Source organism: Grammomys surdaster, unplaced genomic scaffold (genome assembly GCF_004785775.1).
Source record: "Grammomys surdaster isolate TR1022 unplaced genomic scaffold, NIH_TR_1.0 125979, whole genome shotgun sequence".
NCBI classification, from domain to species: domain Eukaryota; kingdom Metazoa; phylum Chordata; class Mammalia; order Rodentia; family Muridae; genus Grammomys; species Grammomys surdaster.
In genome coordinates, this window is record NW_021620795.1 from 5,403,679 (window position 1) to 5,417,989 (window position 14,311).

The following is a 14,311-nucleotide window of genomic DNA, read 5'->3' on the forward strand; positions in this document are numbered from 1 at the left end:
TGTGTGTGTGTGTGTGTGTGTGTGTGTGTGTGTGTGTGTGTGTGTGTGAGATAATTTTCAAAAAAGAAGCCATCAATTTGACATGGAATGAAGGGAAGAATATGGGAAGACTTAGGCTCTGGTGGTCTGAATAAGCTTGGCCCCCATAGATTCATGTTTGAATGCTTGGTCATAGGAGTGACAATAATTAGGAGACATGGCCTTGTTGGAGGAGGGGTGGCCTTGCTGGAGGAAGTGTGTCACTGTGTAGGCAGGCTTTGAGGTCTTCTATGCTCAGGCTCCACCCAGTGTGGAAGAGAGCCTCCTCCTGCTGCCTGCAGAAGGCAGTCTCCTCCTAGCTGCCTTTGAATCAAGATGTAGAACTCTCAGCTTCTTCTCCAGCACCATATCTGCCCGGACAGTGCCATGCTTCTTACCATGATGATAATGGACTGAACCTCTGAAACTGTAAGCCAGCCCCAATTAAATATTTGTCTTTATAAGAGTTGCCTTAGACATGGTGTCTGTTCACATCAAAGAAACCCTAACTAAGACAAAAGGGAAGGAGAGAAGCGATATAATTTTTTAACATTAAAAAAAAGGGGGGAGAAGAAAAGTACATGGTAGCAAGGTGGAGGAAGGCAAGGCCTTAACACCTTCAAGAGATCCTGGCAGGAAGCAAACCAACTCAACCTGGCTCAATGGAAAACTACAGAGTGGCAGGAGCCAAGCCACTTGCTCCTGTTAAATCTGTCGTGGAGGCTCCCAGCTCATAATACTGGAATAGCTCGGAAAATGCATTTCTCCTCCAGAGAAAAACCACAAAATCATGACAAAATGTCTAAACTGCATAAAATAATTGGAAGTTGATTGAAGCCAGACATAAGATAGAGAGTCACAAGCTTTTGAAAAATAGGTACTGGGGCTGGAGAAATGGCTCTCTAGTTAAAAGCACTGGTTGCTTTTTCATAGGACCATGGTTCAATTCCCAGCACCCATATAAGTAACTCACAGTTCTCTGTAATTCTAGTTCAAGAGGATCTGACGTCATCTTCTGACCTCTGTTGGCATCAGGTATTCACATGGTGCACAGACATGGTAGACAGACACACAAGCAGGCAAAACATTTGCACATAAAAATAGATAGATAGATAGATAGATAGATAGATAGATAGATAGATAGATAAGATAAATTAAGTACTTTTAAAACCTAAAATAGAGTGTAGGCTAGTGGAAAGGCTAGAGAATTACAAGAAAGGTACTAGAAAGGATCTCACAAAAAGTATTATCCTAAAAAATTATCTAAATACAAGCTGTACCCAAATTCCTGGTTGACACCATACCATGACCTCATGAAGAAAACTCCAGAATAGGCAACAGAAACGACAGCTAGGAACTGGAAGAACTGGAAGGGAATTTCTACTGCTGCTCAGCTGGAGTGAAAATGTCTGAGTCTGAGTCAAGCTACATACACTAATTTAAATAACAAGAAACAACTCTTCTTGGCTAAAAGTAAAAGGTAAGTAAAGTCATTTCAAATAAATGAAAACCAAGAGAATTCCTACCCTTAAAAAGAGCAGAACACTAAGTTCTTTAAGAAAAAGTAGGGGTTTTTTTGTTGTGTTTGTTTGTTTGTTTGTTTTTTAAGAAACTAGACAGAAATTTGAATCTTTGGGGGAAAGCACCAGAATGATAAGTATGTTTGCAAATGTAGAACACTATACATTTTCTTCTTCTCTTAATTGCTTTAACAGAGGCATGGCTATCACATGCTGATGTGATAAAACCATGTTATAGACTCTCACCAGGGAAGCAGGTAGGCAACCTACAGCTCTTCATCTCTTCCTCCTCTCCTCCAAATCCAGTCTACCAGCCTCATCCCCAGTTGTGCATCAGCTGTGGCTTCCCCTTCTTTCCTGCCCATCCCTAGTAGATCACACAGATCTTCCTCCAAACTTCCTTTCCCAAACCCCAACTCCAACAGGCATTCTCTGGGAACCTGAAGCCCCCTCCAGCCAGGGAGGCAGGTATTCTAAGTGAAGACGGTCACCTCTCCTCTAAATCCAACCCCTCCCCACCCAACACAAACCATCTCACCCTTAACTCTGTCGCAGACCAGTTGCTATGGTTTCCCCTCCTCTCTGCTACTCTCTGCTATAGATTACTCACACCAAATCTACCAACCTTCCTTTCCACTCACCCTGTCATCCCCACCCCTAACTCTGGCTGACATTCCCTAGGAACCTACTGGCTAAGCCTGCCAGAGAAGCAAGGAGGACAGCAAAGCAGGTAGGTGAGCTTCAGATCTTCACTCTTCCTCCTCTCTTCCACATCCAATCCCTTAGTTTCATCTCCAGCCCTGCAGCAGACTATCCGCTTTGTGACCTCTCCTCACTCTCTGCCCCCATTCATAGGGGACTAAGCAGATCCTAGCAGAACACTCTGGTTTCTTCCTTTCTGTGGACCCTTTCCTCCAGCCTATCCCCATTCCTAAGTGTCAGTTCCTAATATCTAGGAACAGATTTTACCTAGAACTCCCAGTGGCTACAGGTAACAGGATCCCAGAAGAATTTGCTACAACACACAGGATCTCAGGTAACACACAGCCACCTCTCCTAAAACCCAGAGAGAGCAACAGAAACCAAGGAATAAAATAACCACCCAACAAAAACAAGACTAGATAACAGCACAATTTACAACTCTATGTCATCCTGGGCCTTCCCATTAATTCTGGGACTGAGATCTGTTATCCTAGTTGGGATTGATTATGTGAAGCCCCAATGAAGTGATCATGGCTCAAATGATAAACTCTGGATTCTCCCCAGGGAAAGGATTAGGAAAAACTGAAGAAGGAAATACTAATGTCATTGAGGCCCCTAGCAACACTGGAAGAAGAGGCTTGGGGTATTTTTGATGGGGGCTGTTAATTCAGCTGCACCCCCAGGGCGTTGTGTGGATCCCATCACCAGGAAGGGGGACTCACCCGGGTGGGTGGATCAGTGGTCCCTCAACACCGAAAATTACAAGCTGCCCAGTTGCTAATGCAGGAGCAATTATGGGCAGGACATTTAGAGGAGAGTAACTCTCTCTGGAATACCCCAATATTTGTTATCAAGAAAAAATCAGAAAAGTGGAGATTGTTGCAAGACTTGAGGAATGTTAACATGACCACGATTCTGATGGGAGCCTTAACAACCTGGGCTGCCCACACCAGTGGCCATACCTTTAGGCTATTATAAAATAGTTATAGATATAAAAGATTGTTTCTTTACTATCCTCTTGCATCCTGAAGACAGAAAGTGCTTTGCTTTTAGTATTCCTGCTATGAAGAGATATCAATGGAAGGTCTTCTTCAAGGTATGGCTAACAGTCCTACCTTGTGCCAAAAGTCTGTGGCCTCTGCCATAAATGGTGTTAGAACCATATAGAAGCATATCTACATGATTCATTACATGGATGATAATAGCAGGAAAAGATGAAAAACAGGTATTCCTGTGCTTTGATGATCTTAAAACAGCTTTATAGACTGCAGGGTTACAAATAGCACCAGAAAAAGTACAGTTACAAGATCCTTATACTTATTTAGGATTTAATGGTCCACGTATTATTAATAGTAAGGCAACCTTTAGGATTGATTCCCTTAAGGCACTTAATGATTTTCAAAGATTATTGGGAGACATTAATTGGCTACACACATATTTAAAACTTACTACAGGAAAGTTGAAGCCTTTGTTTGATATTCTCAAAGGAGATGCTGACCCTAAGTCTGACAGATCTCTAACAGAGGAGGGTCGAAAAGCCTTACAGAAGGTTGAGAGTGCTATTTCATCCCAATTTGTAACTCATATTAATTATTCTAAGCCTTTATATTTTCTTATTTTTAACACCAAATTAACTCCTACGGCAGTTTTTTGGCAAACTGCACCCATATTACAGGTTCATCTTCCCTCATCCCCTAAGAAGGTCATTTATCCATACTATGTTGCTGTAGCTGATATGATTATGTTAGGCAGAGATAATAGTCAAAAATATTTTGGAAAATACCCTGATGTCATAGCACAACCCTATACAAGGCATCAGGTTGATTGGCTTATGAAGAGCTCTGAAGTTTAGCCTATCACATGTGCCTCATTTGCTGGCCAGCTAGATAATCATTATCCACCAGACAAATTGGTTTAGTTTTATAATCACCATGTATTCATTTTTCCATCTCGAACCACTCATGCACCTATAGAAGAAGCATTACTAGTTTTCACTGATGTTTCCTCATCAGGAACAACCACTTATACCTTTAAAGATCAAGTAGTCTCCGTTGCTACATCATCTGTGTCATCTCAATTGGTTGAATTACATGCTGTTATTGCTGTGTTCCAAGTATTTCCAAATTAAGCCATTAAGATTTATACAGATAGCTCATATTTAGCTCAGTCTATCCCTCTGCTAGAAACTGCTGTGCAAATAAAGCATTCCTGAGAAGCAGCCAATTTGTTTTTACAGTGCCAGCAATTAATTTTGAGGAGAAAGTATAAATCCTTTATAGGACACCTGAGAGCCCACACCGAACTACCAGGTTCCCTCTCTGAGGGAAACACCAAGGCAGATCTAGCCACAGTGATTTTATCAGATCTGCCATCTAACAGGCCATAAAGGCTCATGAGTTAAATCACCTTAATTTTTAAACTTTAAAGATGATTTTAAAATTACCAGAGAATAAGCTAGGCAAATTGTCAAACAATGTCGATCATGTGTTACACTTATACCGGTTCCTCATTTGGGTGTGAATCCAAAGGGACAGATACCAAACAGTCTCTGGCAAATGGATGTTATTCATTATAATGAATTTAGAAATCGAAAATATATACATGTATGTGTAGATACATACAGTGGTTTCATTTATGCAACATTACAAACTGGAGAAGCAAACAAACATGTGATCACTCATATGCTTACTATAATCACTGTATTGGGTGTGCCAAAACAGATCAAGACTGACAATGGCCCAGGTTATACAAGCTCCAGTTTCCACCAATTCTGTGAAAAATTGAGAATACTACATAAAACGGGTATCCCATATAATCCACAGGGCCAAGGTATGTTAGAAAGGGCACATCAAACCATTAAACATCAATTTGAAAAAATTAAAAAGGGGGAATGGTACCCTACTAAGGGATTCCCCAGAAATATCCTTCATCACACACTCTTTATTTTAAATTTTTTAACTTTGGATTCCAAAGGAAAATCTGCTGCAGATAGATTTTGGCATCCTGATACCAAAAAGTATTTGCAACAGTCCTCTGGAAAAACCCATTAACCAGAACCTGGAACAGGCCAGACCCAGTGCTTATCTAGGGAAGAGTTTCTGTCTGCATATGTTCTCAAACAGCAGATAACGCACACTGAATGCCAGAGAGACTGATTAAACAAATAGACAATAATAACAAATCCAGGGAGGAGAAGCCCCTGAGGACCCTATTTTTTCTCTGCAGGAAACATGAAGATTCTTCACAATTGCCTTCAAACTGGAACAGATCAACCAGCATATGCCATATAACATGACTTGGAAAGTCTTCAGTGCTGAAGGAGACATCATCACCAGTGCCTCCAAGGTGGCTCCATTGGACTCTTGGTTCCCCGACTTATGATTTAGTGGAGTACATTGCTTAGACCCAGGAGAGAACCCATAACCACAGTTACTATAGCTGTCCTTTTGGGTTTGGGATTGACTGGGGCAGGGACGGGGATTTCCTCAATTGTTTTGCAAGATCAAAGCTATGATCAGCTCCATACTTCTATAGATTTAGATCTAGAAAGAATGGAATCTGCTATATCACATTTGTAAAATTCATTATCTTCCTTAGCTGAAGTAGTGCTACAGAATAGAAGAGGCTTAGATCTTTTACTCCTCCAACAGGAGGGGTTGTGTGCCACCCCCTTAAAGAAGAGTGCTGCTTTTATACTGACCATTCAGGCATTGTTAAAGATTCTATGAAAAAGGTCAGAGAAGGCCGAGAAAACCACAAACACCAGGGTGACCAGGAACAGGGCTGGTTCAAGGCTTGGTTTAGTACCTCACCATGGCTCACCACTTTACTCCCATCCATCTTGGGACCTCTATTAGTGCTACTTATTCTCTTGTCTCTTGGGCCTATACTGTTCAACAAACTGATGGCTTTTGACAACAGATAGATGCTATTCAAATGAAACCCATACAAGTCCATTATCAAAGGCTGGAAGTAGGGGACTCTAAAACCTCTATCATTAAGACCAACAAGGATTAGTTCCTAACATACACACTAAACCGGATAATGAATGATAGGTAAGAGAACACCTCAAGACTCCTGCCCCTAATTGAGAGGCCTCACCAACCTAAGACAGGAGCTCAACCAAGTAGCTGTTAAGTATCCAAAGATGGGAAAGGGAGGCTAGGGTCTGTTCCAACCTAAGACAGGCATGGTATCCATAAGTTTTCCCAGCCTTCCCTTTTGAAAAAATTAAAAAGGAGGACCTGTTGGGAGCCAACTCGCAGCAGAAAGCAGCTATCATCTTTGCAACCATCTTGGGCCATATATTTGCAGGTTGATACTTTTCCACCCTGACAAGAGACTTATTTTTCTAGAATGATATATTTGCAAGCAACCCATAACAGCTGAGTATATGCTGATAACATCTTGTTTTCCTCAGACATATCCTGAACTTATGGTTTAGTGCCGTCAGCTGCAAGGCACTTGTGGTTAAATGTCTCCAGGTGAACTCTCCTGCTTGTGCTTATATGCACATAATTGCCTTTCAATAAATGAGACTTGATCAGACAACTGTCTTGTCTCCATTCTTCACATCTCTTGCCCCTCTATCCCCACTCTTTCCCTTGCAGACCCTGATTCTATACAAATAACTAACTGTATTTTACATATCGTGATCATCCATGAATTTTTCCATCAGTGGAGGGCTGTCTTAAAACCAGTCTCCCAAGGATACTAAAAAACAACAGTATAATGAAGATAATTAGTATCAGAAAATATAAGTAGTTTAACAAAGAAGAAAATTAGTAGAAAAATGTACATAGTGTAACAAAATAACATATTAAATAAATGCCTATAAAAAGACTTCCTGAGGAGCAGTGTGAAGAAGCAGCGAGGACGACCCCCCCCCAACGGACCAAACCCACGCGCCGCTGTATACCCGCGTTCAGCGCCGACATCCCCTGCCGCCACCATGCCCAAAAGAAAGGCTGAAGAGGATGCTAAAGGAGACAAAACCAAAGTGAAGGAGAAGCCACAGAGAAGATCTGCAAGATTGTCTGCTAAACCTGCTCCTCCAAAGCCAGAGCCCAAGCCTAAAAAGGCCCCTGCAAAGAAGGGAGAGAAAGTACCCAAGGGGAGGAAGGAGAAAGCCCATGCGGGCAAGGATGCGAATAATCCTGCAGAAAATGGAGATGTCAAAGACGCCAAGTGACGTGTGTGCATTTTTGATAACCGTGTACTTCTGGTGACTGTACAGTTTAAAATACTATTTTTTATCAAGTTTTATAAAAATGCAGAATTTTGTTTTACTTTTTTTTAAGCTATATTGTTAGCACACAGAACACTTCATTGTTGGGGGGGGGGGAGGATCATGTGTCACTAACAAAATAATCTCCCAAGCTGGATTGAGGACAAAAACCTCTTTCCTTGATAATTTTGAAAGGCTTCTGTTGGCTTCCAGGAGGGACATCCTGGTCTTGACATAGGTGGCCACCAAGGCACAACAAATTGCCTTGTGGTCTGGGAAACTCTAAATTCATTTTTATATGCTCTTCCCCCTGTACCATCAACAGACTTAATTCCCTTAAGACCAGAGACCTGTTGGAACCTGGCCCCCAAAATTGGTTTTCTAGTCTATTGGGTGATATGGACTTTACAGTGACATCATTGAGTGTTCTCAGAAGAGCACTGGTTCCTTTTATAAAAGATTGTGGATCTTCAGATTGATAATTCTGCCATGTTCATTTCCTGAAAGTCAGGGTCGGCTTGTGAAAAGTTGTTAAACAACATCCTTAATGTGAACTGTCAACCCTCACTCTAAGCTACTCCCCGTTTTCAAAGCATCGAATGAAGGTTTCATTGGGTTTTATAGTGGCTTTCTGATTTCGGTAGTCTATACAAGAAGGGAATTTGGAAGTTCTTTATATCGTTGATTGTCTGCCCATGTCCTGCCTGAAATACCATGATTGTTTATGAAAAGTATCTTTAATAAAGCTGGTTACAGTTTCAAAAAAAAAGACTTCCTGAAATTAACACAAAACCAAGTAGAGGTCACCACTCTACCTTCGGTGTAGGACAGCCCCAGTGCATTGGATCATTAAAATTCCTCTTGCTTTTTGCATCAATTTATGTCTCTGCATGGTTCAATCAGGGGGTCTCCGGTAAGCTAAGGCTCCCTGAGAGTCTTACATTTGGTGCATGGGCCAGGAAGAAATTGACCCCCTGTGAGAACGCTCCAGAGGCCGGTAGATTGGAGGTCTCGAGAGCAGTTATCACAGTTTATTTGTCTGTCTTTTGTCTGCTGTTTGTCAAAAGTCTGAACCTGTAAGCCTGTCTGAACTTTCCATTTGCTTGCAAGTATCTGAGGGACTCAGAGAGCCCACGGTGTTTGGGGCAGTCAAGAATGTTGGCAGATGTGCCTTAATGTCATGACTGCAGGGAGCCTTGAGGACACTTCAGGTCCCCTGTAGGGGGTCGGGAGGACCTTGTTCCTTTTGGAACCTGTTAGATTTGGTCCGACGTAAGTCATCCAAATCGTCTGAACCTGTTAGATTTGGCCCAGCATAAGCTGGCCAAGTAGCCTGGTTACTGGATTCTTCCTATGTCTTGATTGTCTGTATAACCTGGTCTCTGTACCAGTGGCAGGGGCGAGAACTGTCTGTGTAACCTGATGTCTGTGTTCCCATGGCAGGGGCAAGAACTATCTGTATAACCTGGTCTCTGTGCCCATGAAAGGGGTGAGCTGTCTGTGTTGTCTTTCTCGGTTTTCTTGGCGAACTGTCTGTGTGTTAGTTGTTGTTCTCTGTATTCCTGGATTTTGACTGACATTATTTTGGACTGAATCTACCACATTAAACATCCTAATTAACTACTAAAGGGAAGTTAGGGAAAGAGGTAACATGGCCAGCAGCAGTGGAGGGGAGGAGGAGCCACAGCATAGTGGCTGCAGCTCCTGCTACCCGCTCTCCATGGCCGGTGCTGAGGAATCCTAGGGCATCTACAAAAAGATAGGCTGGGCCCAGGTGGTTAAGAACCTGGCGGAGGAAAAGGGCAACTTCCGTGAGCCATGGTGGTGGAACAAAACAGCCCCGGAGGAGTCCCACCTGCCACTTGCAGGGACCTTGGCCTCTGGCTGCTTCTGGTGCAAGAACATGGTGGTCCAGGTAGTTCTGAGGCTTTCCCAATTATCACCCATTTCAGGTGGCACACCAATTTTGGGAAAAAATTCAATAGAAATTTAAGATTATTCACCTGAGAGTTATAGTTATATATTTTTTATTTAAAAAAAAAAAGTGAGTGAGTAGCTCTGAGACAAGTCACATGACTCCAGTGCAGGACCTCTGAGACAAACTGCTTGCAGGCAGGTCATCTGCTATGAAAAATTACAGGCTGTCCTGAGTCAGAGAGCCAAAAAAAAATAGGCCTCCGTTTTGGTGCAAATACTGATTTGTAGTAAAGAAAGGCAAGTTAGTTACTCTCTGCTTCTCTGAATGGCCCACCTTCAGAGTAGCGTAGCCATAGGGACCTTCGTACAGGTGATCAAAGCAGTAGAGAAAAGAGTCTTTAGGCCAGGATCCCTTGGGCGCCCAGACCAAGTGCCCTATATAGTTACCTGGATGAATCTAGTAGAGGACCCTGCCCCCCTGATAAAAGCTTTTCTTCTCCCAAACCCTTGTAGGTTCTGGCCGTCAGGAGTGCTCTTCAGGACCAAAGAGCAAGAGAGAATACTGGAAAGAAAGAATGTTCCCTCAGACATGGGGGCACCATCAATTGACCAGGCTGTGGTCAACAGTGGGTTTCTTCTGACCAGATCTGACTGGGATTTTAATGTGGCAGAAGGTAAGGGGCACCTAAAAGCCTACCAGCATATTCTATTGACAGGTCTCAAGGGGGCCACATGAGGCCCCATCAATTTTGACCAAGGCGTGTGAGGGTAAGCAGGAATCAGATGAGTTGCCTACAGCCTTTCTAGAATGGCTCATAGAGGCATTCTGTCAGTACACGCTGTGTCCTTTATAGACCAGGCTAGTAGATATCAGGGAAAAGCTTCTGAGGCTAGAGGGACTGCAGGATAAGCCATTAAAAGATTTAGTGTAGGTTGCTGAGGAAGTCTACCATAACAGGGAGAAAGAAAAAGAGCAGAGGAAGAGAAAGGAAGAAGATGAAAGAGAAATGAGAAAAAGAAAGGTGACAGGAAAGGAATTTACAGAGAATCTTGGCTACAGTAGTTAAGGGAAAGCAGATAATGGAGACTCCCATTGAAGGGAGATAGAAAAACTCCTTGACAAGGACCAGTGTGCACATTGCAAGTAAAGGAGCCAGCTGCTGAGCCTGAGAGTGCCCGAACAAATGGAAGCTGGGGTCAGGGAATCCCAGGCCTTGGGAAAAACACTCCCAAATGGCGAAGGTCTTAGCTCTGAGTGAAGACAGTGATTGGGGTAGACGGGGTTTGGACCCACCCAACTCCTGGTGGGCACAGGGGCTCAACACTCAGTCCTCCTCCAAGCCGATGGCCCTGTTTCCTAGAAAAGATCTTGGTTTCAAGGAACCACTGGCACCAAAATGTATTCATGGACTACCCAAAGAATTGTGAACCTAGAGATGGGCTGGGTATCCCATTCATTTATAATCATCTCAGACTGTCCCTACCCTCTGCTGGGGCAAGACTTACTCTCCAGGATGGGGACCCAGATACACTTCCTGCTCTTCAGGCTGCAACTAACTGGCCCAAAAAGAGAACCCATGGGTGGAGGAAAGACTTCTCCTACTGACCCCTGCAGGGAGCCGAGGCAACCTGCTTTACATAAGAGAGCAGCTTTCTCCATGCTGGTCAGAGACAAGCTGGTGCTACTGTGGTGGATAGCACAAATGTCATCTGGGCTGAACTTCTACTCCCTACCCCCTGGGTATGTGGGTGCAGAAAGCAGCCTTGGAACTTGGGGCTGGCAAGAAAATTAACATCTACATGGACAGCAGGTATATCTTTGCCATAGCCCATGTCCACAGGGCTATATACCGAGAGAGAAGACTGCTCGCATCAGAAGAAATCTTATATCTCTTGGATGCCCTGATGAAGCCAGCAACTGTGAGAACTATTTGTTGCCTAGGACACCAGAAGGGAGGAGACTCAGTGGCCCGAGGGAATAACCAGGCAGATCAAGTGGCTTGAGAAGTGGCTATGTAGGAGCCTATCCTGGTTATGGGCCTGCAAGAGACACACACTAAGGAATGAGACTAGATTAAGGGATGGCCTCACTTAAAACACACAGAAGAAGAAAGGACTCAGATTGCTAGCCACCCTACCAACTATTACCTAGGGAAAAACTGGCAATGATGCACACAAGAAGGGAGAACTGTACTCCCCAGGAAGCAAGCAAAGACTTACTAGGCCAAATGCACAGATGGATTCATTTGAGAGATAAGCACATCCAAGCAGTCAAGGGATCTAAGATGTATAATGGACCTCAGGTTTTGGGCCAGAGAGATAGTAGAACACTGTAAGGTATGCCAGCAAGTAAATACTTATGCAGCCAAGAGTAAACAGAGCAAAATACCTAGGGAAGAACAGCCTAGAGTATATTGGGAGGCCAATTTTGCAGAAACTGGAGCTGGCTGGGTGGTGCCCCTTGTCCTGGCCCTGTTCCGAGCCCAGAAGACCCCTCTTGTGTGTGACCCCCACTCCCTTGATCCCGGCTCTTGACTCAACCCCCCCCCCCCAGAAATGACTTTTCAGGCTAATAAGGATATTATGGCTCTATTGTAAGTTTTCCAGATCCGACACCAGGAACTGTGGCCTACACTTATTGATCTGTATAATGCAGGTCCCCCAGAGGTTCCACATGAGTAAACAAAGTAAAAGAGGCTGTTCCTGGTGCTGTTGACCATCACAACCTCCGTTGAAGTAGATGGAGTAACTGCCTGACTTCACATAACTCAGACCAGCACCTGCACCCGATGCCAAATGGAGAGCTGCCAGACACCTGAACAACCCCCTCAAGCTCAAGATCACCTGCCATTCTGCAAGGCCAAAAAAAAAAAAACCATTAAATGGTTATGGTGTATCTTCCCTCCCGTGCTGAGCCTCAGCACCCCACACAACCCTACAAAAGTGGCTTGGCAAGTACTCTTAGCCACTGGAAATGTGGCTTGGTCCACTACAATGGAATGCCTTCATTGTGTCTGGTGGCCAGAGCTTGTCTTTGATCTCTGTAAGTTAGCTGCAGGCCTTGACTCCTGGGATATCCCCACCCTAGAGACACAGTGGTGGAGATTACCCAAATGTTGGGGACAAGGGACTTTTGAATCTAAACCGTGTCCCAGAAGCAGCCTTAGAGGGTGGGGCTTAGGGTGCAGACACCCAAAGTTGAGAAGTGTCCTGTGAGAAACCCCCATATATGTGTGCTCCCGAGATGAGAGAAGCTGGCAGCAGGCCCACCAGTGTATGTGGGCGGGGGGGGGGGGGGGCAGCTTATTCTGTGTTACCTAAGGGTGTAGAAAACTGAGAAGTACATACTGGAGACCATCCAGGGGGTGGGAGGAAGATAGTTAAAGATTCAATGGCAAAGGTATGGGAGGGACTAGCCAAGAGAGAGAGAAAGCAAGCCCAAAGATAGTTTGAGTCTTCATTTAACTTCTAACTCCCCTTAGTTTACTACCTTGATTCCTACATTGTTAGAATCCCTGATAATTTTCTTCCTGCCTCTGACTTTTGGCCCCTGCATTTTAAATTGCTTAGTTGCTTTTATTAAAGATTGCATAGGTGCAGTACAGTTGATGGTCCTGAGACAAAGATAGCAAAAGCTAGGTACAGACGACCAGGGATATTAGCTGCATAACTATCCAATAGCTTCAGGATTGAAGCGTGCACAAAGAGAAAAGGGGGGAATGAAGAGGAACTTTGGAACACTTGCTCCCCTCCCCCATGTGAGAGGCTAATTAACATTCCTTAGTCAGAGGACACTTGCTGGATTAACATTCAGAGGAGGAAGGGAGAGGCTGATTAACATTCCTCAGGCCACATGGAAGAGAACCCACCTTCGGTTGGGGAAAGCCCAGAGAGTAGACACGTTCCACAGGATGGACCAACCCTTGCCACTTACAGACAAGGAAGATCCTTACTACCTCATTCCCCAAAGACCAATCAGTTTAAAAGTCACACTGTTCTGCCAATCATATTGTGCCTAGTCACTGTTTCTCTATTCCACCCCTTAAACTGTATTAAAACTGACTAAATGGGCTGCCTGGGGTCACCACTCCACCTTCGGTGTAGGGTGGACCCAATGCATTGGATCATTAAAATTCCTCTTGCTTTTTGCATCGAAAGAAAAGTAGAAATTTTTAATATTTAAAAAGTTTAAAATTTAATGCATTATCAAATACTCTGTATACAAAGAGATCATCAAATCCATATTGTTTCACTGGTAAATTCTATCAGACATTTAAGGAAAATTACTGTTAATTTTATACAAACCCTTTCAGAACTTCCCAGCTAATTATGCAATCAGCATAATGCTGCTAAAAGACTGACAGCCATATTATGGGAGATAAAATTATATATGATCATGCCTTGTGAACAGTATTAGAAGATTGAATTCACCAATATAGAAAGAAATAAAGCAACCCCCAGAATACAATAGAGGCATAACAATAAAAAAAAAAATCAAAAAAAATGCAATTCACCGTATAGGCACACTAGATAAGAAAACATGAGGTTGAAAAGTGCTTGACAAAAATTCGACACCCATGCAAAATTAAAACTCAGGAATCTAGCAACAGAAAGGAAATTCTGGGGCTGTAAAGATGGCTCCCCAGGTAAAAATGCTTGCAGGCATGCCTGATGATGTGAGTTCAATCCCTGGAACCTACAGTGGAAGGATGACCTGATTCCAGAAAGCCATGCTCTGATTTCACACACATATTGTGGCACATGTACATCAACATGGAGCGGAGGGAGAGAGGGAGAGAGGAGGAAGGGGAAGAAGGAGGAGGAGGAGGAGGAGGAGGAGGAGGAGGAGGAGGAGGAGAAGGAGAAGAAGAAGAAGAAGAAGAAGAAGAAGAAGAAGAAGAAGAAGAAGAAGAAGAAGAAGAAGAAG